Here is a 25,171-nt window from a genome sequence, read left to right as displayed (position 1 = left end):
TCATACTTTTACTTCGGGTAGGGCGCCATGGAAAATTTTTAATTGAAAAAGGGTGCCCCGACTCGGAAAACTTTAGGAACCACTGGCGTAGTGTAGAAACTGGCGTTATTTTTCCAAGAAAATTTTTAATTTCATTATCATGTAACCTACATGTATATAAAATAATATATGCTAATCTCCTTATTAATATTTCAGAATGTTACCGTCATTAATAGAAAAAGTTAGGAACAAAAAAATATCAAACAAAAATCTGATGTGAACACCGTATGATTTCCTTGTATTTCTATTAAATTACATATATACGTTTTTTGTTGCACTTCATTTAAACTTATTTCATTTTAAAGTGAGATATGACCCTCCAAATCTTTGGTAAAGTGGACACACTTTTCTAAAAAGTTAAAAAAAAAAGTGAGAACGTGTAAGATCTGACTTGAAATACATATCCTTTTTTTAACTTTTTTTTTAATTTAAATATTTTTTTATTTATTAATTTATTATTTATTTATTTATTAACCCCTGTAAAAAGTTTTGAATTAAAATGAAAAATACATAACATTTATTTTTTACTAATAATTTCTGATTATTTCAATTTTCTTTTTTTTGTTACTGTTGAACTATTATTATTATTTAATTCTTTTTACAACCAGAGGCTAATAATTATTAATAAATCAATATATTTAAATTTAAAAAAAAGTTAAAAAAAAATGTATATGAAGTCGGATTTGAACCGATGTGCCTTCCCCTTGTAAGATTCAAATATTTAATTTATTAAAATTTTATTTGGCTATAACTCTGGAATCAATGAAAATAAGTACCACTTATTACAAATCGTTGTAAAGCTTTCAAAGAGGGATAATACAAAATGCAATGGTTTTAGATTTTTTGCCTTTTTTGGACACTTTCGGTCCAGTCAATTGCAATCAAAAGAAAATGTGCATAACTAGATGTTACAACAGTCGTAAATCCAAAATTTCAACATCCTACGGCTAATCGTTTTTGAGTTATGAGAGATATATACGTACGTACAGACGTCACGTCGAAACTAGACAAAATTGGTTCAGGGATGGTCAAAATGGATACTTCCTTTGAAATCTGAAAACTGAAATTTTTCGTGATCACCATACTTCCTTTACTTCGTACAAGGAAGGAAAAACGTAAATTAATAAGCGAGTAAAAATTCATGTTAATTTAACTGTAAATACATAATATTTCTATAAAAACTGAGAATTTATGGAGAAGTACAATTTTATTTAAATCATACGCCTACGTTTAGATTATTTTCGAAATAAAAACGTACCGCAGAATTTGGTACCAGCACAGGTATGATGATATGATCTTATGATACTACGGCATGTTCAAAGGTAATTTTTTTAATGTGTACTTACCCAATTACTTTTTAACATATTAGAATAATTATAAATATTAAAAAAACACTTATTGTTCGTAGCGTGGTGTATTTAAGTTGAACTCGTTGTGACGGAGTGCTGTAAGTGGTGGAGAGATGGAGACGTCATGGCGCTAGGTACGTTTCGTATCGAATGGTACGTAGAACTGGATATTAGAAAGAAATGTTCCTACTTTCTATAAGTTTTTTACTAAGAACTAGTTTGCAATTCAGTGCAAAAGCAGTTTATTCGATCGAATTGTCATGTGACTAAGACTAATATTTTCAGAATCTATCAGTCGTAGGCAACGATTAATTTTCAAAATCAGTCAACTAATATTTGTTGTTCAATAAGTGAACTAATTTTAATAATCGACTAATCCCACTAATATTAGTCGAACTACTCCCATAACTAGACTGGATAGTGTTCCAAATTGCTAGTCGTATTTAAAGAATTTATTTCATACTATCCAATTCGGGTTATAAAACAAAAAACAATTCAATGATACTGACTCAGTAATTGACAATGTAATCGAAAATTCGATCAAATAGAGCTGGAATGAAACGAGTTCCTCCTGTAAATCTAGCAACTGAAAAAAACTACTGATAATTGTGGAAAATCAGCAAAATTTGGAAAGAGATGAAATAAAAGAATCTGCACAATGGAAAGCACAAAAGAATCTGCACAATAGTTATCAACTGAAGAAAAAATTAAGCAAGGAGAAGAGACAAATCGCAGTATCGGTTAATGGCTTTGAAAAGCTGAATATTTCATTAATATTTTTTTGTAAATAACAAAATAATGTCATCTATATCAAAATATTTGCCTACTGTAAAGCAATAAATATAATCACCATAGATTTAAAAGAGTAAAAATAAAAAGTTAAGAGTTTCTTAACCCGTTATAAATAAAAAGTTAAGTTTCTTTAAAAACCCGGATATTTTGTTTTTCTATAATTATTTGATAAAAATGAAGACTTTAAGAAATTATAGTAATAAATGGTTTAACCCAGATAACAGATAATTAGCAGCAATGTAATGTTTAAAAGAATGTTTCCAATTTATAATTTTAGAATTTCAGACGATTGGGATCAGGGCGAATCTTTTGTTTCTATAACAAGCAATGTTCATGGAAAGATTCTTTATTGGTGCAATTTTACAATATAAATCAGGTAAATTTAATGAACATTACCAAAACACATAAACCAAGGGAATTTCGAGAAATTAATACCTATCATTACTTCATTTTTTGGTAATCAATTTGCGTAACCCTCATTTTATTTTGTTTTCACGAAAATTTCTAAAAATATTTAATTAAATTAGACAGTAAATTGGTTACGACAAAGAGATGTAACTATGATATGTTAATGGGAAAGGAACAAATTATTTATTCTTTTTGTTAAAATTGAATAGATCGTCTGAAAATTGTTTTCAAATTTGATTCACGTCTATCCAATTCGGGTTACAAAGCCGTTAAAAGAGTTTTTTGGCTTTGCGATCCGAACGAATTTAATTAGTCTGAGCTCAAATTAAAGAGTTTGTAAAGGAAAATAATTTAGTGACTTAAGCCCTAACGGTTTATTCGAACTGAACATCCGCGGGACTATGCCCGTGGTTACTGCATTGATGTAATATCCGAAACGAATGGGAAAGTTAAAGCACTGATAGTGAAAAACTGAAGAAAAAATATTGGGTAAAGACGATATTTTGTCAGGTGTCATTTAAGTTTCGTTTAATTATATCCATTGAGGATCTGACCGATTTTTCCACATACTCTGAACCTGAGGACGATGATTCTTTTAGCGACGAAAAACTAGCTACAGATCTTTCATAACCGTAAATTAAATTATTAAAAATAAAGAAATACAAAAATCCTCATGGCTAATAAATAATAGTCTGCATTTAATTTATTTACTAATGACTATTTCTTATAACCACAAATAAACAGACCTAATAATATATTTAAAAAACATATATTTATACATTATATATTGTAAAATATACGAGTATAACAAAAATCAAATAGCAATGTTTTTAGGAATCTAATTTACCATACTTCTAGTATTGCTGCTATTTTCCAAGTGCTTTTTAGTGTTGGAAAATAGTCTATAGTTTCAATAATATTGTGAAGTTTACACCTCCTTCCTCTACAATTTATTACTCACAAGAAACAGTCATGAGCGGTAAAAGATATAACTAAAAGTAAATGAATTTCATACTGAAAATTAATAATGAAAAAACCTAAAATTAAGATGTCATATCACCAGATATTAAAGAAGTAGTTTTATGAGATAAGAAATTGAAGTATCGCTAAAAAAAATAAAAAAGTAAATCTTTATACAATATTTTCATAATTAAAACAATAAAAGTAAACTAAATTAAAAAATTAAATTTTAAATGTTTATTTAAAAATTAAAAAACGCATATTTAAAAATATGTTTAACGTAAAATTAAAAAAACGTTTATTTTAAAGTTTTTTATTAAAACGTTCTTTTTAATAAAAGTAAAGTAAATTAAATCAATAAAACTAGTATACAAATACTAGATTTAATTAACTGAACGATATTTGATAGCACATCAAATACGAATTTAGGACGGTTGGTATGCTACCCAGTGAATGGTTGGAGCAATAGTCAGGATATACGGTTGGACTGTACTTATTAGCAAAAGCAAGCATTCAACCCTGCCCAACAGGCAGAACTGTTCTATTTTTATTTTGCTAGAAGTATTTCAAAGATTGGTATATTCCCTTTTGTAGCATATATCGAATATTTATTTCTTAATTGCTATTAATCACCATAAACTACCAAAACTAATGCAATAAAAAAAAAATCTTTATTACACAAAACCGATATGTATAAAGTAGCATGTTATTTATTCATTTGAACATTGAAACCTAATAAATTGTAACTTGTAAACAATTCAGAGTAATAACCATTAGTTTTTTTTTTTTTTTTTTTTAAAGAACGGTTTTAAAATTTCGCCATAATAAACTTTCTCTCTCTTTCTCCCACTCTCTCTCTCTCTCTCTCTCTCTCTCTCTCTCTCTCTCTCTGTGTGTGTGTGTTTGGGGGGCAGCAAGCGCATGTGTGTAAAATAAAATTAAATCAAGTATACGAATACATATACAATGAAATTAATGCGTATTGTTTCTGAAAAACAAAAAAATAAAATAAATATTGCGTTCCAAATAGTTAAATCAGAAACGACAATAGCACTGATTATAAAAAAGAACATTTTTAGTGGCCTATTTATTGTAAAAGATTAGTGTTGCTATTAAAACGTTTGAAAAAATTAAAATCTGATCTAATTGCCGGTTTCCTATTTGACTCGCCATGGATAAATTACAAACTTGTATCTATTCATCAAAACCTGAACTTGACAAATTTCCCAACAAAAACAATGTAGAATTTCACGGCTTTCAAATGTTACTCAGAAGAATGTATCATTTAATGTTTTTTTTATGATGTGGTATGATGCACAATGTATGGTATTAGTTCAGTGCAAATAATCATTTCATAATAGATGTTGTTCACAATAATTTTACGTGAAATATTCTTATAAATTTCACTTTTGTAATACTGAGAAAGAAGCATTCGTCTCAAAATGAAGTTTTCACTGAAACTGAATGAATAACTATGCATCAGTACAGAAAAATATCACACTTCGATGGACGTTTAGGAGAGAAGCTTTCGTGTTAGCTTCGTTAAGAGTCGAAATTTCCTTTATTAAGCAGTTAAACATCTCAAAATAAACTTAATTAAGCAATAATTATGTTGCTGTAACTTTATTAATACACCTGTCTTTGTTTACTTTTTCAACAATTTTACGCTGATAAAATTATGAAATTAGATGATGTACTCCTACGGTACAATAGAAAACAAAAATGTAAATTATAAACGTCTTACAACAGCTAATTCAATTAAATTTATTTAGGAACGTTCTTATAAATTTAAGTCAATAAAATATCATAGACAAAGACACTGCTTTATCGAGAAATTGTTTTTAATTTGTGTAAGCTATCCTCCAATATTATTTTAGTACATTAAGTTTTTTTTAAAATCTTTTTGATAAATATTACTGTTATAAAAAAAAAATTAAGAAATGAATTAATTTTTAGATAACAAAATAGAACGTGTTTTTCTTTTCTTCAATATACAGTTCTATTGGCGGGATATGAAAATAAAATTGTCGCAGGAGACTATGAGTAATTCAAATTAAATTTTTAATTAAGTAAATTTATTCGATGAATGAAAATGCAGTTAAAAAATATTTTACTTGTAAAAAGCAGAGTACAAACGGCAGAAAACTGAATACTAAATATAAACGTTATGACGTAATTGACAGGAAGGAATATGAAACTGAAGTTTCATTTAAAAATCCTAGCTTCTTCCAGATTTAGTAGGTTTTAACTTTTCTCCTTGTAAACTTTTTTCTAAATACATTTCACGCTAAAAACATCAAAAATCCAATTTTCATTAATAATTGTACGGTAAGCACAGATATAGCAATATGAGAATGACAGATGTTCAATTTTTATTAATATTATTGAGTATCGAAAACATTATATTTATATATACAGAATTGCACATACATATATAAAATTAAAAAATTTTCTGCATGAGTACTGCCAGCTTAGACGTGAAGTACCTTTCAATCATCTCAGATTTCAACGTTGGTGGTGGGTTTCACAAAAGAAATTTAATTTAAGGGATAAACATTTTTTAATTAAAAACTATTCGTAGTAAAATAATTTTATAACTAAATCCAAAAGATGAATTAAAACTCTTTTAAAACAGATTTAAAAGAGTATTAATATTAATACTCTTGTTCATAACAATTATCAATTAAGGAGTTTCCTGTTCATTTTTAGTTTTAATGAATAAAGGTTACCTTTTTTCTTTTTATTTTAACTTCCGGAACAACCGTTAGCTATTGCTTCAAAGGATGAGGAGAATGAACATTTTTGTAGCGAGTGAAAATGCCATGCTTGAGCGTGAATCGAACCCGAGACCTCCGGATGAAAGTCCGAGACGCTACCACTCGCGCCACAGAGATCGGCAAGAGTTATCTTAATTCACCTTATTCTGAACCAAATAACTCACTTCCATCTTCATAAATTTTATAATAATAATGTCTAGTTGTAAATATATTTTTATTAATTTATTTTTTTAACACCTTTAATTACGTTCCTGTTGGTTAAATAAACGATAAAAATACATTTGTAAATTGACATTCAACAGGGTTAAAAGAAAGAAATCTTATAGATAAGAGAAAAACAGTATATGCTTGTTTTTCAGAAAACTGAATGTCAATGGTTTTAACCATAAACCCCCTTAAACGTTGTGTATCAGGATAATGTATAAATGTTTGCGTTACTGAAAAGTATTTAATTTCTTCCTTTTACGGTTACCACTCTATAATTTAAGAAAATGTTAGATTAAACTTAGATAACTTTATTTATAACTTTTCTTATAATAACGTTTGTTTATTATATGACTGAAGTTCTCCGGATTGCTTGTGTTAATTTCTTTACTTTATAAAACTTATAAGTTTTATTATAAAACTTAAGAACCTATTAGAATATTTTCTAAAAAAAAATTTTGATGTGGATACTACATGAATTCGTTTTACGCCTATTAAATTACGTATATACATTTTTTTCTGCACTTCATTTAAACTAATTTCATTTGAAAGTAAGATACAATCCTTCAATTCTTTAATAAAGTGAACAGTTACACAATCGCTAAAATGTTAGTTTTTATTAACAACAAATATTTATACAATTATTAATTCAATAATATTACCTGATATATTAGGATAAGAGTAAAAGTCCCTTCATTACTCTTTAAAGTTGATAGAAGCATATTATGCACAAGTGAAAGAAGTTACGTATTTTCACGAGTGTGTAATATGCTGTTAGAAGTCAAGTTTTCTACGACCAGAATCACTTCACCATAAGAAAAAGAAAAAGACGTTATTTGAAAGATACTAACATTTTTATTAAATAGAAAGTTAAATTTAAAGAATAGAGTAATTATTTTGAAATTAATAATTTACAAATCATTCATATTATAAATGAAAATATTTTTTTTCTAATAAAGTAAATACAAACATTAAAAAAAAAAAGAATACTATTTGAATTCAAATGTCTGCAGTAATTAATAAAATAATTTTCATCAAACACTTTAAATTGAATACAATTCAAAAATGTACAGTTAATACTAACATAACATTGTATTATATTGTTCTGTCAAATAATTAAATTAAATAATTTTTTTTAAGTAAATATACAATTTTTAGAAAATTTTGTTAAGAAAATCTAAAAATAATACGATTCTGAATGATAATTTTCAATTACGATTAAATAATCAGGAATAACATACATGGTTATTACCAACATAACATTCAATTATTCTAAATGTGGATTGCAATAAAAAAGGGAGGTGCACAACTAGATATAATAACAGTTCTAAATACAAAATTTCAATATTCAACGGCTAATCGTTTTTGAGAATGTGTAAAAGGTAAAACAAGATAGACTTTCGAAATAAAATTTTTTTAATATACTAAGATAAAATGAATATGTAAAAAAAAAAAAAATTGTTTTTCGTAAGCAAATTATTTTTAATTCTAAACTAAAATAACTATAGTGACCTTTTTCTATAAAAATTAAAATTAGTATTAGACACGTAAGATCCATATTACTGTAGCTAAGGGAAGGTGCGGGCTTTGGGACACCGATTTGAACCAAATTAAGTGTGTGAATAGTACACTGTTTACGTGTCATCACAAAATACTAACAAACACGTAATATTCAGTTATACTACAGAAAAATGGCCCTAAAAATTTCCTTAGTATTTTATATTAGTTTATATATTAATTATGTTTCACGTCGCTCAAGTGGTGCAAGTGAAACTTGTCGGATACGTAATCATGTAAACATCGGGTTGAATCCGTCTTCATATACGTATATTTAAAAAAAAAAAAATTTTTCATTTAAATATATTGATTTATTAATAATTATTAACATCTCACTGTAAACATTTTTGAATTAAAATGAAAAGTACATAAAATTATTTTCACTAATAACTTCTGATATTTTTTTCATATCTTTTTTTGTATTATGTCAGTTATTATTTTTTGTTAATTTTTTTTTACAATCTCAGGTTAATAATTATTAATAAGTTGATACATTTAGATTAAAAACAAAAATGGTTAAAAAGATATGTGTATAGGAAGTCGGAGTCCAACCGATGTGCCCTCTCCGTGAAAGATCCAAATATTTCATTTTAAATTTTATTTGGCTATAACTTTGGAACCAATGAAATACACTTATGAATGTCGTTGAAAAGCTCTCAACAAGGGCTTATTACTGCGGTTAAGAAAAAGTCCAAAATCCAAATGTTTCAAAATTGAAACGCCGCTTAGTTAGAGGTCTGACCGTATACACGTTTTTAGCTCAATCGATGGCATTCAAAATCGGAGGTGCACAGATAGATGTTACACCAGTCCTAACTACAAAATTTCAACATTCTACGGCTAATCATTTTTAGTTATTCTAGACCATCCCTAGACCTTTGACTAGTTTTGGTATGACGTCTGTACGTACTTATGTACGTATGTATCTAGAATAACTTAAAAATGTTTAGCCGTAGAATATTGAAATTTGTAGTTAGGACTGTTGTAACATCTATCTGTGCACCTCCCCTTTTTATTGCCATTGTTTGGGCCAAAAATGTGTATACAGTCAGACCTCTAATTAAAGCGGTGTTTCAATTTTGAAACATTTGGATTTTGGACTTTTTCTTAACTGCAGTAATAAGCCCTTGATGAGAGCTTTTCAACGATTTGTCATAAGTGGTATTATTTTAATTAGTTCCAAAGTTATAGCCAAATAAAATTTAAAATGAAATATTTGGATCTTTCACGGGGAAGGCACATCGGTTCGACTCCTACTTCCTACACACATATTTTTTTTAACCATTTGTGTTTTTAATCTAAATGTACGACTTATTAATAATTATTAACCTGAGATTGTAAAAAAAAAAATTAACAATAAATAATAACTGACATAATACAAAAAAAGATATGAAAAAAATCAGAAGTTATTAGTGAAATAAAATTTTATGTACTTTTCAGTTTAATTCATCCATCGTCTATTTAGTTTAGTTTACCATATAATAATTTAGTTTAGATACCATCATCTAAACCAATTTTAAATCAAAAACAATTTTAATCAAATACGGTGGAATTATATTTTTAATGAAAATTCAAAAATTTATTTAGTATCTTTTAATTAATTTTATTACTAGTATTTTCATAAATGCTTTCAAAATCGCTTTAATTAAAAAAAAAAAAAAATCAAATAGCTGTGTAGACATTTTTAAACAATTTTTAACTTCTATTGCAAAATACCATGTGGTGTAATAATAACAAAGACAGACCAAATATTTTAAAATTTAAAAATCTTTCACTTCCTATCAAGATCTTGTTAAAATGTTGCCCAGTACACTACACCTGACAACTTTTGCCTCATTGTAGTAGGTTATTACAAACATCTTGTGATTATAATCAGAATAAACAATGAACTAGTCATTACCATCTGCATAGTTCGTTGTTACGTACAATTATTAACGGAGTTCGCTTTAATATAGTATACTTAGCTTTAATACAGATAATGAAATAAAAATCACCAATCAATTTAATAATAATTCTTCTGTTTTCGGAAAATTCTATTATTCGCTCAGTTTAGAACTTAATAAATTAACGTTGATGGTTATTTTTTGAATTGCTTAATCTTTTTTGCAAAATTTAAAGAACACTGATAGTTTATTGTCTAAATATGCTAATTCTAATTTACTTATTTACAACATACTTTTAAATATGTAACCGACGAATAATCGATATATTACGCCAGGTTTTATTATTTTTAATTTTTAGACAATTACATTTTTCTCCTCTGATTTCAGAGAAATGCAATGAAATTAGAATTCGACAACACAAATGTTGGCAATGACAATCGATTATAACACATACCCATTCAGGTTTGCTTAAAATATTCAAATTTCACAGAGTTATAATGAAAATTACTGATGAAATTCTCGCTAGAATATATATAAAAAAAACTATGAATATTTAGTATTTCTGTTTTATCTGCACATAATATCTTATACATAAGTGAATAATTTTAGTTAGGTATTTTTATTTTATTCTATACAAAAATAAAAATTAATTTAAACATCGATCTTTTATTTCATTTGTATAAAACGAATATTTTAAATTATCTGAGCGATTAAAAAGTGAAATCAACTTTTATAAAGACACATTTGACTATGTTGATAAGAAAGATTGAGATTAATTGATAAAGAAAGAATGAAATCGATAGTAATTACATTTCTGATTCTGATGAACAAACAGAAGATTCGAAAAAATTTGTTAAAAAAATTAAGTAAACGAAAACAATTCAGGTGTCAAGTTATAAAAAGAAGTAATTATGCAGGGTGGTAGCAGCAATGTCAGGAAAAATGGGAAATGAAAATTCGAATATCGTGTTTGAAGATACTTCTGAGGTAATTCTAATAAGACTTTTAAGAAGGAAACGTTCCGTCATTCACGTTTAAATAATCTCTCACTGTCTTAAAGTAATTGGCTAAATTGAAAATGAAACAGAACGTTTATAAAATATGAAAAAATAAAATAATAATCTCGTAAAAATAATCTTCATGCTGAAAAGGAACAGGTTAATTGTTGAAGATAAACTATTTAAATACAAACTAATAGTATTCTTTATGTTTATATGAATTAATTCTATATTAAATGCGATTATTAAAAATAAACAATTATCAACGCCGCTGTGTGCTTAACCTAATTTAGCATACTCGTAACACATTTGCGTAATAAAAATAAGTTAATTTAATGTAAAGTGTTTATAGTTTATCTGAGAAAATTTTATGCACATGTAATAACAAAAAATAAAATTCGAAAGTTAATAGTTAAGGGTTTTTTACCTTCATCTCATATACTCACTTAAGCTCCTGTAAAGAAAAAAATATTTTTGTTATTAAGACTACATTTTTAAGATAATTTACGAGTATTAATATCAATTTCAATTGAAATGATTAGTATTGAGGTAAGGGTGATAATAAATAAACTAGGCCTTATTAGGTTAAACTATCAAAAATTAATATTCAATTTCAGTACGTAATGTAACTTCACTAATAAATTACAAATCTAATTTTTTATTGTCTTCTCGAAAGTATATCCGCCGGGTTTTTGATGTTCACGAAATGTCCGTAAACTAAACCAAACCTAGTAACCAACTGGATGAAGTTAAGTTAATGAGACATTAGTTATAGTTTCACTTTATTTCAGTGTTTAATCTAATTCTCCAACTCAAAATTTAAACAATATATGCGATATATCAATTTCAGTATTGTTACTGTTACTCAATTAAGAACACACAATTTTACACTATAACGATCTCCTAAACTTCAAATATAGCCAGCACTTAAGATCCAAGCATTACTTTATAGTTTTACTTATTACAACATACAGATTAAAAGTTTTACTACTAAAAATAACTAAATCTAAAGGAACTACGCTAAAAAGAAAATTTACCAAAAATTAAATTAATAAGTAATTTAGATCAGAGAGTAAAATACGTACGATAAACTAAAATTTCATTTTGATGCGTAGTGAAATAAAGTATTATACAAGAGTTTTTACCCAATTACATTATTTTATTATGAATATTTCAAATTGAAATTGGAGAATGCAAAAACTAAACTAATAAATTCGATTACAAATTTACTGGAAAATAAACATTCTTAATAAAATATGTTATGCATCATTATTTTGCTACCTGAACAATAACATCGACATTTACTAAGTAAATAACTTTCAATATTAAACAATTTATAGCGAGGATAATAATAATAATAAAACAAAATATTTTAAGCAATTTCCAATAATAATTCAAATGTTAATTTTATTAATTAATAAAATTATAATGCAGTGTTACACTCAACGAAATTAATTTTCTGAAAGAATTATATTTCATTCCCATTATTATTTCAGTTAAAAACTTCATATTATATTTAAAAGTAAAATAAGTTTTATTAACTATAAGATATAGTTAAAAATTAAATGATTGAATATTTCTTAAAAATATTATTTCAAAAATGTTTATATAAAACATGAGCCTATAGTAAAACTAAAAATATACATGTTCTCTTTGGCTTATTCCTATTAACTTGCAGCATTATATATACGTAATTTTGTATTTAAGTAAAACCATAACTCACTTTACTCCGATGAATAGTTACCAATGAATTTTTAATAATTTTTAAGAGATAAAATTCATGCGATTTATTTTAAATTTTAGGCAGTAATTTAGAAAGATATTTGGTTTATTTACAAGCACTTAACCCCCACCATTTTATAATCTCCCTAAATACCAGATAATGTATGTTCTCAGGCTACAGTAGTTTTGGAAATAACACAACCCAGTATTTACTTCCCATATACAAAGATACAGAACCACTCCTCTTCAGCAAGTAACTATAACCTATACGTAATAATTGAATTAAAACATATTCTGCCATATATACAATTAATAATTATACAGTGGCTAAAAATAAAAAAAATAACTTTCAATAAATAAACTAACAAGTAATAGTTACTGGGCTTAAACCTTGTAATAAGGTTTCATAATACAAAAAATACAAAAAATAATAATTAAATAAACTATCTTAAGGATTGAGTCAGATTTAAAACTCTTACCTGATTTCATTAAATTAATTATTTGATCTGAGACTTAAAAAATCCAAGTCAGAGCTATCCAGAATTTTACCTACTCGTATACTCGCTGTTATCCAAGGTTAAGATCTTCTACTCGAAAGAATAATTCAGGTAACGGTAGCCGATAAACTGGATCTGTAACCTCCAAACAGGGATTTGGTTTAAAAGTACGGGATGAGACGGGCTTAATCGGAAAGTGTGCCGGTGCTAACGTGCCTGGCCTGAGTGAAGAAAAACAAGACAGTGAAGAAATCTATCGGCTTACAGAGCACAAGCTCAGTCTCGTGCTTTGCTCTCAATGGGGGAGTAGGTTTTCTAGATGTTGTTCGGAATACCTCTCTTCCATGGTTGAGCCAAATTTCAGCCTTCGGCCGCAAACAACATTGAACTCAGATCTCGGAAGAGGAATTTACCGACTGCCCTGGCTGGCTTGCGAGCCAACCGGCCAGGGTAGAGCCATAGCTTTTGGTTTCTGGATTTACAGTGCTGCTTCCCCGGTGGTTTTTCTGAGACCGGCACCGGGGACAAGAAACCCATTCATGGTTTTCCATGCGCAATTGATCAAGTTTTCGAACTCGGACCATGACTGAAGGCGTTGACATTGCTTTGAATTCACCATAGAGGTTTTCCACTTTAATTCCATCTTGGAGATCTACATTGTCTTTTTTTTCGCTAAATATATCTGAATTAAGGGCTTACTGCGCGAAAGGCCAGCCGGGATAACTTGTCCCCTGTAGCAGATATCAGAATCGGCTGTAGCAGCACCTACCGATATCTTAATAGGCAGCTAAAGAACCCATCTATTAGCTACGTTTGCCTAACCATTAGAGGATCTGGTAAGTCTTGGTAACTGCTAACAGAACTTATGGTAGTGTAAGGAATTAGTGTTGTTGAATGCTAGCGAATCACACTCAAATTTATAACAGCCATTGCGCATAACAATAAAGAATTCGTACACCAACTCGTTAACTGATGTAGCCGAGAACTTAAGCCTGACCAGAAAACTTACAGCCCTTAGAAACCAAGCCTTACGTGACACTTCATTTACCCTCTTCCGTAAACGAGTTGTAAGACTTGGCTTAAAATCTTTGTTAAGTGGCTTCATAAAACCCGATGAAACAGAACAACTGAAAAAAGCAATCGTACAGGTAGTGTAAATCAACTAGATTCCCTTCATCCTCTTATTGCGGTCTTCATACAATTAGATGCAAAAGTCTGCTGAAAAATACAGTCTCAAGTCAAACTCCTGTCACTTAAGCGACTATTTAAAAATCATTTAGAAGTCAACTTGGATTTTCGGAAATAATCCAACTACTAGCTAAACAAGAAGAAACTTATTATCAGAAAGGAAAAAATGACTGCACCAAAAGCAAGCAATATGGCAGAATCTGAAGGGAAGAAGAACTACAGACATTTGACGATTTGGTAAAGGAAAGGATTTGGTAAAGGAAGAAAAACTACATCTAAGATTGCAACTTTAATGCTGTGTAAAACTGCTAAGCAAATCACACAGTGGGCTCGGCATAATTAGAAGCGCGGTGGAAAGCGACATAGACCCGTAGAAGGCTAGTTAAATATCTTCTCACCGAGGAAATTCTCTTCCTGTAGTAAAACCGAAGAGAAATCTTGAATTACCAACCACCAAGGAGTAGGTAGGTTACCTCATGTGTCACCATACGGCCGCACGATCAATCGCACTCAGGAGAGGAAAACAGAAAAGCTATTTCAGATGGATACGAACCTCCAGAAAGTGATAAACAACCCGGCAGGGAAAGCTGTCGGAAAAATTAGATATATAATTTATTTTCTTCCATGTAAATAATTAGATAAATTTCATTTTTAATTATTTTTTAAAATATAGCTATTACTTAAAAAAAAAGAAAAATAAACAAACAAACTGCGTTTTTCAAGTTTGAGTCACATATATATATATATATATACAGCTCATGAAAAAACGTGAAAGTAAAGTTCATAACTATTTTGATACCGTAGACTGGAATTTCTGTTTATGAGATATACATTTTACAAGAAGCTTTAATTTTCTTGGTCGAGAGTTTGAACAATGGAGCTCAAAAAATAATTGGATCTTTGTTTATCTTTTATAGAAGAATAGTGCGCGGCTTGTTTCAAATTTTATCACTTTTTTCTTTAACATAGTATTTTATAGAAAACCATAACGCCTATTCACTTCTATAGTATCTGAAAAATTATACAAACAACGCGCAGGCAAACACTTAACCATATTTTATTATGAAACAAAATTGTGTTTCATTCAATCATAAATTCAAATATTTTATTATTTAAATTATGTTAGATATTGTAAATTAGAAATATAAGAGTGATCTTGTTGATGATATAATTATTATCTGATATTATTTATCTGATAATTATTATTATATGATATAATTATTTGCCATTATCTTCATGATAAAAATCAATAGTTATAAATTATATTGATAATATGAAAATAAATGTGTTTGTAACGGCAAATTCTATTTTATACATTAAAATAAATAAAAAATGTGTACCAAACAAGATTATAATGTTTGACTTCTGATAGTTTTTCAACTTAATAACAATGCAGTAAGTTAGTCTACTCGGAACAATTAGCGAAATACAATGAAATAAAGTACCTTGATTGTATGACTGCTCGAAGACTTAAAGACAGAATTAATAAATTTCCTCAATTACCTGCAACAAATTAATTACTTGCTACGTAAATAGAATACAGAAATTAATAAAAGTAAAACTAACAAAGATTATTTAAATTAAATAAATTATAAAATTTATTTTAAAAACTATTAATAGTTGAGTACAATCACTTTTTTAACAGTTCTACTTACTCACTTAACCTTTACGAGCGAGCTTTCATACAGTGTGCGGGAATCCGCTCAATTCGCGTGCTATTTGGTGAAAATAAATCATTAATTATGTAGCGATTACTATAAAATACAAAACCCCAAATAAACGGAGACAGTGTGTATATTATAATACTCCGTTTCTCAGATAACGAGTAAATTAGATAACACTGTCTGATTCAGCCTTTGGTTATATCTTATTACTGTGAAGCATCTGAAGTATAGATTTTACTAATCATAGTTGTTTTCCCTGAGAGTAATGATTTCTTAACTAACCAGTTCATGTGAACATCTTAAAGATCAAAATGTAGGACTAAAAATAATCTGATTTTAAGCAGGATTGGAATTCTGATTTGCAACGGTACATATGAAACAACCAAAACTACTATACTTCACACTCACCTTAATAAGTCTTGTTTACAATATTTGTTTTTCTTGGGAACAGTTATGCCATATTTTGAGGTGCTTTGTGGCGTATCAGGTTACTCGTATATTTAGTATACATAAAAGGTAGTACCAACAGTTAAAATGTTCAGTTTAAACTATGAAAAATTACTTACCATTATTTTAACGAGACTATTCAACCAATTTGCACCCAACATCTGCAAAGGGCAAAGATTTTTTTTAAAGTGTAGAAATACTTCGACAACGGGTGTTATCGTATTTTAATACATTAATCGCATAACGTAATAAAATTACTAATATTTTTCTATTACTTATTTGCATAAAATTAATTTTACTTTAAAAAGTTAAGGACAAAAGAAAAGGAATGTAATTTCTTCTTTTACTTTATATTAAATTGACTTAATTGATGTAATGTACAACTTGGTGATTACTTAATCTATCTATGTGAGTGGAGAAGACCATCCACTCATATTATCTGTCCTAAACTCGCATAAATAACCAAGTAGTTTGAAAATTACAATTGTTATTTATTGAAGTGATCCCATTTTCTCTATTTGAAATTATGTAACTAATTAACACATAAATTTAGATTTATCTCTCTAATCTACATTAATCATACGTATAAGACACGAGTTTTAAGAATTAACGTCAATATGATAAATGGTATGGGAAACGAAATACAAACTCAATCCATTAATAACGGTATTTATGATTTTGGTTATAAAAATGAAATTAAATATTTTTAAACTCTAGATCTTCCTTAAAAATAAATAAACTCTTTGTTAAAAAGAATGAACTACTTTCGCCGTTATTAGAAGTTGCATTTTTTCCTTTTTTAGGTAGATTTCATAAGAAAGCTACCTATTGTAATTTCGACATGTCTTCGCGTTTCACATCCCCCAGACTCCAAAACCACCGACAGTTCAAACGTGTATATACATTTATACATATTTCACTTTCTTATGCACACGACAACTACCGCAATTTTGCGCCAATCACTTTCAAATTGATACATAAAGTACGACCAAAAATTTCGGTCCAATTCGTTAATCGGCAAAATCGGACCATGGGGATGGAAATGAGGGCTTTTTCAAAAGAAAATCGCTATAACCTTTTTATTAAGTAAAATATCGAATTCGTTTAATGTTCCTACTATTCTTTGGATAAGGGCCTAAAACTTATCTAAGTAAAGTTTTTTGATATCACCAACCATTGGCCCAGGGGGTGGAAAAAATTGGCTTTCGAAGACAAAAAATCATACCTCCCTTAATAGGCACAGTATCGAATCGGTTCAAAGTGATCTTTAGTCCAAACATTACCTAAAACGTTTGTCCGAAACAATTTTTGCTATGACCAACCCGTACTGCAAGGGATGACCAAAATATTGCTGAAATTGTAAGAAGATGGGGATTGTCGTGTGCTAAATACGTGAAACGTTTTTCACGTGCAATCATTGTCGTATTGAGTAAATTTCAAGTTTTTTTTTTAAATTTAAGGTGGAAATATTTTTTATCCCCTTCTTAGCATCAGTGAAATCTACCTCCGCCTTCCGGCATGCAGAAAGGGATGTTTATAATTTGATCTACGGGTTTTTTTTTTGTAATAAAGTTTCTTAACTATCAAAAAATTAAAAAAAATATATTTAAATTAGTATATATTTAGATAAAATGTTAACAACTGATTCTTTATTATCAGCTATAAAATGAAAATGAAGCTATCAATTAAAAATGAAGGTTTCTAGTCTAGAATGTGTATGAAGTACTGTGCAATATTTTATGTATATGATACACTAGAGCGAATGGTAAAAGGTTAGTGAGCTGCTATAACGAGGAAGTATGTATGTGATATGAGGCAATATGAATATACCATACCGCAGGTTACCTGAACACCCTTCCGTTTACTAATATGGCTTCAGGTAGGGCGTACCTTTACATAAAATTACTGCACTCTACTGCATTACACAACCAACTCGACATGAGCCCTTAACTTTTGTATACGTTAAAATGCTATTGGTTGGAAGAGAAGTCACTTCATATTTAGGCTACATGAATAAATTACAAGAATATCGGTATAACTTACACGCATCCCCTTCTATCTTATTATTATTTAAGCCATCCCTCGTTTATGTACTATATAAATAAATGATATATTTTCCTAATTCTTGTTTTATGGAAATAGTATTTAAACAATTTTTTACTTTTTAGAAGATTTTGTAGCATGTTCTTAAAAGAGTAATTTAGTTAATAAAAAAACTAACGATTAAAAAAAAAATATAATAAATGATATTTACTACGAATTAAGGTGATAATATTTCAGAAGTGTTATTTATAAGTCTACGTTAAAGCATTAGATTAAAGTATTACTTCACCAATTAGAAGAAAAACTTTAAATCCTAATTCTTTATAGTTTTAAGTACTTTATTGTTAAATTTCTTATATTCTTGACTAGCAGTAACTACATGTTGTAAAATATTATGTTATTAATGAACGCTTATAATATTTATGACATACTTCATAGTAAATTCACTGTAATTCATTGTTCGTGACTTTGCTGATCACGAATTTAATTTCAGGCGGATACATACGTACTATGATTTATACTTTATTATGATTTTTAGCTGGATAATTTTTTGTTTTTATTTATATTGTTTACAATAAACAAGTTTATATTTTAACTTTGCTACTTACAAAGAAGCAAAGCATCAGAGCGGTTTCAACAAAACTACAGAAATTCAAAGTAGGCGATCACGTACACATAAGCAAAATAAAAGGGTTGTTAGGCAAGGGTTATGTACGCAACTGGAGCAACCAGATATTCGTTATCAACATTGTGCACACTGAAAGTAGACCATTTAGTTATGAACTTACCGACAGACTGGGCGAACGTATACTGGACAGGTTTTACGAGCACGAATTGACTTAAACGAAATACCCGGATAAAAAACTGATAGAAGAGATCATATGCCGCAAGGGCGATAAAGTGTTGGTTAAATGGTTGGGCATGGGTATAACGCATGATCAAAAAATTCGAAATTATGAATATATAGAGGGTTGAAGTTGATAAAACAGAAGCAAAAGTTGAGGGTGATTAATTTCAACATCACCATGAAAAGAGGTTGTAGGGGTAGTGGTTTAAGGCGGAGACACGGTCTACTGTTACCAGGCACTACCAGATGTATAGTATGCGACAGTTTAGGGTGCGGTAAGAATAAAACGCGTCTTCAGTTTACTGTTCCATCCGAACTAATTACGCTACAGAAATCCCATCTGCAATCGAACAGTCAGATAAAAAAAAGCAAGTCGGAGAAATATAATAAAATAATCAGAGAACTGTTCAAACCGCGATGGTATTCACAGAATCTTTCAGGAGGGTGGTCGGGCGTGTGAAACAGGAACAGGTATTGAAAAGAGCGAACAATGATAATAACGCGATTGTGGCTACAGAAGCCTACCAGGGTCAAAGCTGATAATAACAAAGATCTCTTGGGACGTACCGAACGTCCAACACTCAGACAAACGGTGGAATTGAACAACATAATCAAATCAAATAAAAAGTTGCCTATGGGATTTTATAAATGGGACATTTTAGAATGATCGGGCATGCCACAGACTGGTAGTAACACTTACCGTACAGACGTCATCGCAAGAGAAGAAGCTGGGTTAGGTGATAGTGGCATTCCATACGGCCAGGAGAAATGATGTCACTAAAGATGTGGCCAAGTACGATCACTGCAGTTTGAGGAATATTCAGTGTACATTAATTCGGATTACTATCGGTACGATTAGTTTAAAGGCGATGGCAGCAAGATATACAGGTTGTTTAAAGACTTTCATAAATCATATTACGGCATCAGACACCCACAGCAGGCGTACAGTTGCTCTGAACTCTTGAAGGACTTTCTGATTTTCGTAGTCGATTGCTTAAATCAGAACAAATCGGTGAAATCCGGTGCGGTTGAATTGAAAGTACGCTTTGAGACCGATAACATTATTCCCGCAAACACAACGGCATATTGCGTGGCCATATACGAAACATTAGTAACTACGTGCAACTCACCGGAGATGTGAATACGGTGAATTGAAAAAAAAAATACACGATATTCATTACTGACTTATATTTTTTGTGACCTGCTGCATTGCTATGCAGTGACGTCAACAGAATCGGTACATAAATAGCCGCGGCTTGGATTCGAGCATCGGCTTTTTTATAGTAAAATTCAATGCAGTGGCTTTATCAGCACCGAATGACGAGATTTATCACAATATCGCGAATGATACTGGGGTTGGCGATGCGGCTACCTATTTATGCTTTCGATGATATTATATAACTTGAAAGAAGAATTTTAAGTTTACGCATTAGAGAGTTACTGTTGCACTTTGCCCCGAACTTGTCGAGTTTCACTCTCTTGGTTTCTACCACTTGTTTAGTGAACTGCTTGAAAGCGTTATAGTAACCGTCTTTGAGAATGTACAGCAGACCGTCGACGTACCGAAACACCCCGTTGATTGCGGTCGGAATTCTGGGGAACATTTCGATACTTTACTCATTCTTTACTGGCGAACGAACAACGTCTATTTCGGTGTAATAGACGTTGTTTTGGAATAGGTATGTCTGACACGTGTACGTGCTTACAATCCCTTGTACGTTTACTTTTAACGGTATATTAAGGTGGCGTAAATATTTAGGGTAACCGTCCATCAGACGCCTCGTATTGACGTCGAATATGTAAGTCATGTTGTCCATTATTAAAACTACTTCACCCGAAGGTTGTTGGCAGACGTCGTTTATTGTTTTATATTTCTTAGGTAAAAACGCCAGCCTGTCAGTCAATACATACGCTTTTTCATAATTGCCGAAATCCATACTAGGTTTTCATTGACGATGGCAAGAACTTGATTGATGATTACTATTTGTATTGCGGTTGAATATTCAAAACTGCATAAATCGGGATCATCTTTGGTATCCTTTCTGGTCACCAGTGTAAACGCTATACTAGTTGAAGCAGCCGTTCCACATAGGCTTTGTATAACTACAATATCATCGTTATCCAACTCCACTTTTGTAAAATAATATGGGTACATGATAGATTTCTTTTCATTTGAATTTTCGAGACATAATGCGTGTCCTATTTTGTAGATATGAACCGAATATAAGCTGATTTTATCGCGTTCGGTGTTTAAATTATAACCCCACTGTTTTTCAGAGGCAATGAGGATTTCGATTTAGAAATTATTCCGTTCATGGTAAAACGCATGAGCTAGTATTAAACCTTTACCGTCGAATTTCACCGGACATAGTGATGATTTCCTCCTTTAATTCTTGTGACTGCCTTGTTTGTTTGATATCAGTATATCAGGATTATTTATGTCGCAATAAAACAACTGGCCTAAGTGATTGGACCCCATTTCAATCGCTTTCTTGACAATATCTAAAAACTTTTTGTTTTGTTTTGACGGGTTTTGTAATTGCTTGAAAAATCCTGCTCGCCGCAACGAGGCGTCTTCATTAATTGCCGGGTCTCCTTGTTCGGTTCGCCATCAAACGGCAACATGCGTTTCTTGAAACATCTTTGAAGGCATCTTTGATAAGTTTTTGGTCTTTGACTTTAGTATTACTATGCTCTAAATATCCAAAATTGACTAGGTAATCGACCACAGAACTGTTATGGTCTTCTGTTTTGTAACAACAAACCAACAGTACAATATACGATCTCTAGTTTCTATTTTAGAAGTTGATCTGATATATGTAATCTTAAACCCTCTACAGATATCGCATGGTATTCGTTCCCAGTATAACGTGGGGACGTGACCTTATTCTGTGATGATATGTGTTGCAAAAGCTCAACACCATTATCCTCTACTAATAAACTACTGTTATTAGCTCTGAGGTAAACATGTGCAATAAACTACGAGAAAACATTATTCTTGAATAAAATGTCCAAATTATAAAGCAAGATTTTTTTACTTTTATGTTAAGATGGTGTTGATTATGGTAGAATTAACGATTTTGTTTAATAAGGTAGTGCAATTTTATTACCTGTTTCTATTGTTAAAAAAAAATAAATAGAAAATGTTAAAACACAATTGCTAAAAAACTTATACGTACTTAAATTGAGTCGAATTAGAAAACTATCTTATGTGATAACGGTACATGGTTGTTTCACATAAAAATTGTTTCTACACAAGTTTTTTAAATATTTTTCAGAACATTTATATTGCGGTATCGTAATATTTAACGGTTCTTTTAATGATTATTTATCGAATTTTAACTTTTAATAATCGTTAAGTTTTTATTAAACAAATGCAATATTAACAATAATTTTTATATTGCCATCTTAGCGTTTTTTTTTTTTTTTTTATTGTTTTCACTTTTAGAATACGATATTACGTTACGTTGCTGCGTAACATAAATATATGAAATCAGCAACACTTTCTGCTAACTGAATTTTACCAGTTTGATGAAAAAACCGCACAACGATAAGTACAAGTGCATATTAGACGTACTAAGAGTAAGCGGTAAACGTATGACGTGATCTAAACTGGAAGGTATTACTGAAATGTAACATTAATGCCTACAAAAATATATCATAAACGGATAATTTGAATAGATAACCACTGAAAATAGATTTTAAATAATGCATTATTAGACAACATTACTCAAGTAAGCCTAACATAAAACTACTTTTCCTATTTTAAATTTATAAATCTCAAATTTGCTTTATTTAAATCATCCCGTGTTTATCTTGGTTGCACTATTAGTTCGTCAAATAACATAGCAAAATAATTATGTTTAAAGAAGAATCCTTTTTAAAATTAAGTTGATTAAAAATCACTGAATATCTAGCATTTTTGAATGATCGTAAGCGAAGTTTAAAGTTTATTTTTCTTAACCAAAACATTTCTTATAAAACATGAATAAAAATGTGATAGTCATGTTAAAAATAAAAATATTAAAGATAGACACATATAATACCCTAAAAATGGGTTTAGAAAAAACGCAATGTTTGGTAGAGAAAAGATGGTACAAAAAGCTTAATAGAATAGAAACACAAAGTTCTACGTGGGTAGAAAGCGCAAGACATAAATGGTGGATAAATTCGATAAAGATTTTTGGGATGCAACACCAAAATACATTATGATGTGGTACTTCCAAAAGGATTACCAAAGAGATTCCTAAATTTGGGAGGATTTAGTTACAAATTGGGAGTGTATCTTTTCTTTTATTTGTCCGTAATAATACCACAATAATACAATAAATCGTTATAAACTATGCAACAACTGTATTTTAGTAAATTACAACGTTTAAAGTTTTGCCTGTACTAAATGATTTGCCAACATATATTTACAAAAAAAATATATATTTACATATATATTTTTTATTCGAACAACAAAGTCATTTTTTAAATAAGGTTTCATTTCCTTCTTTTTTTGTATCTTCTACTCCAACTACCTTTATTAAAAAATATTATCGCAAAATGGTTCTGTTAAAGGTTTAAATAAGTCTTTTCTATTTTCTTCGTATTCTCCTGTATAATTTATATAAAAAATATTTATAATAAGATTGCCAACATTTTCTATACAAAATCTATTTAAAAGAGAATCTGCAGTAAATTTTTTAATGTTCTTTGCGAATAAATCTTTAATTGTTGTAATATTTGCCTTTAGTTCTAATTCTTCTTGTTTTTCTTTTTCTGCCTGTTGCTCTATTTGTCTTGTTGGTTTTCCTGTTCTTTAAGAGCTTTTAATTTTAGTAGGGCTTTCTGGGCTTCTTTTTCTTTCTTCTGTCTTTCTCTTCTTTCCAATAATTCTTCTCTTATAACCTCTCTTATTTCTTACGCTGGAATAATTATTTCCCTAAATTTTCTTTCGGTGGTTTTAATTTTTATTTGCGTCAGCTTATATTTATTAAGAGTATATATTATATTTTTTAAACAACCACGGAAAAATTATTTTTAGCTTCATCATTTTTATTACCTTTCATTTTACGCTTCTCTTTTTTCCTTATTTTATAATTAGGAGCATTCATTTATTTATTTATTTTTTATTCCTTAATTTGTGTTTTATTATTAAAAGGGTAGGTGAAATTTCCCATTAATATCGTTATAGCTGAAATTTAAATCGAAAATAACAATCATTTCTGTTAAAAATATATAGTAGTCGAACATTGTGAGATATGGTAAATGTTTTACCTATTTGATAGCCAAAGTAATTAAGTGTTTTAATAGTGGTTATACTATTAAAATTTTCTTTTATATAATAAAATTAAAAAATTAATTCGTGTTAAAAAAAAATATTTTGTGGAATAAAGAAATGGAGCAAAAGTTTGAAGTAAAAACACCAGGTTCAAAAATTGGTCTAATCACATCAAAACGAAAAATTACATGGGAGTTGCGGAATTGCCTTCTATAAAAACACCAATTAAGAACCTTAGAACTCTTGTAAGGGAATACAATTTAAAAAGATTTTCAAAATGGAATAAATCCGATCTGATAAGTAATGTCGACAGAGTAGTGAGTTTTTCATTCGATTTACATGACCATAAAAGATGTAAAACTTTTCAACTGAAAAAAACTCGCACACGAGTACAAGATTAATGTTCCGGCTAACTCACGGGAACCATAAATGATCGAAGTTCTTATGAAACCATAACATTTAATTTCCAAGAATAATGTGGCACAAGATTCTAGTTACGTTGATAACATGGTTGTTCCGGCTAAAGAAGA

This window comes from Lycorma delicatula, chromosome 1 (assembly GCF_047948215.1).
Source record: "Lycorma delicatula isolate Av1 chromosome 1, ASM4794821v1, whole genome shotgun sequence".
NCBI classification, from domain to species: Eukaryota; Metazoa; Arthropoda; class Insecta; order Hemiptera; family Fulgoridae; genus Lycorma; species Lycorma delicatula.
Note: the sequence above shows the minus strand (reverse complement) of the source record.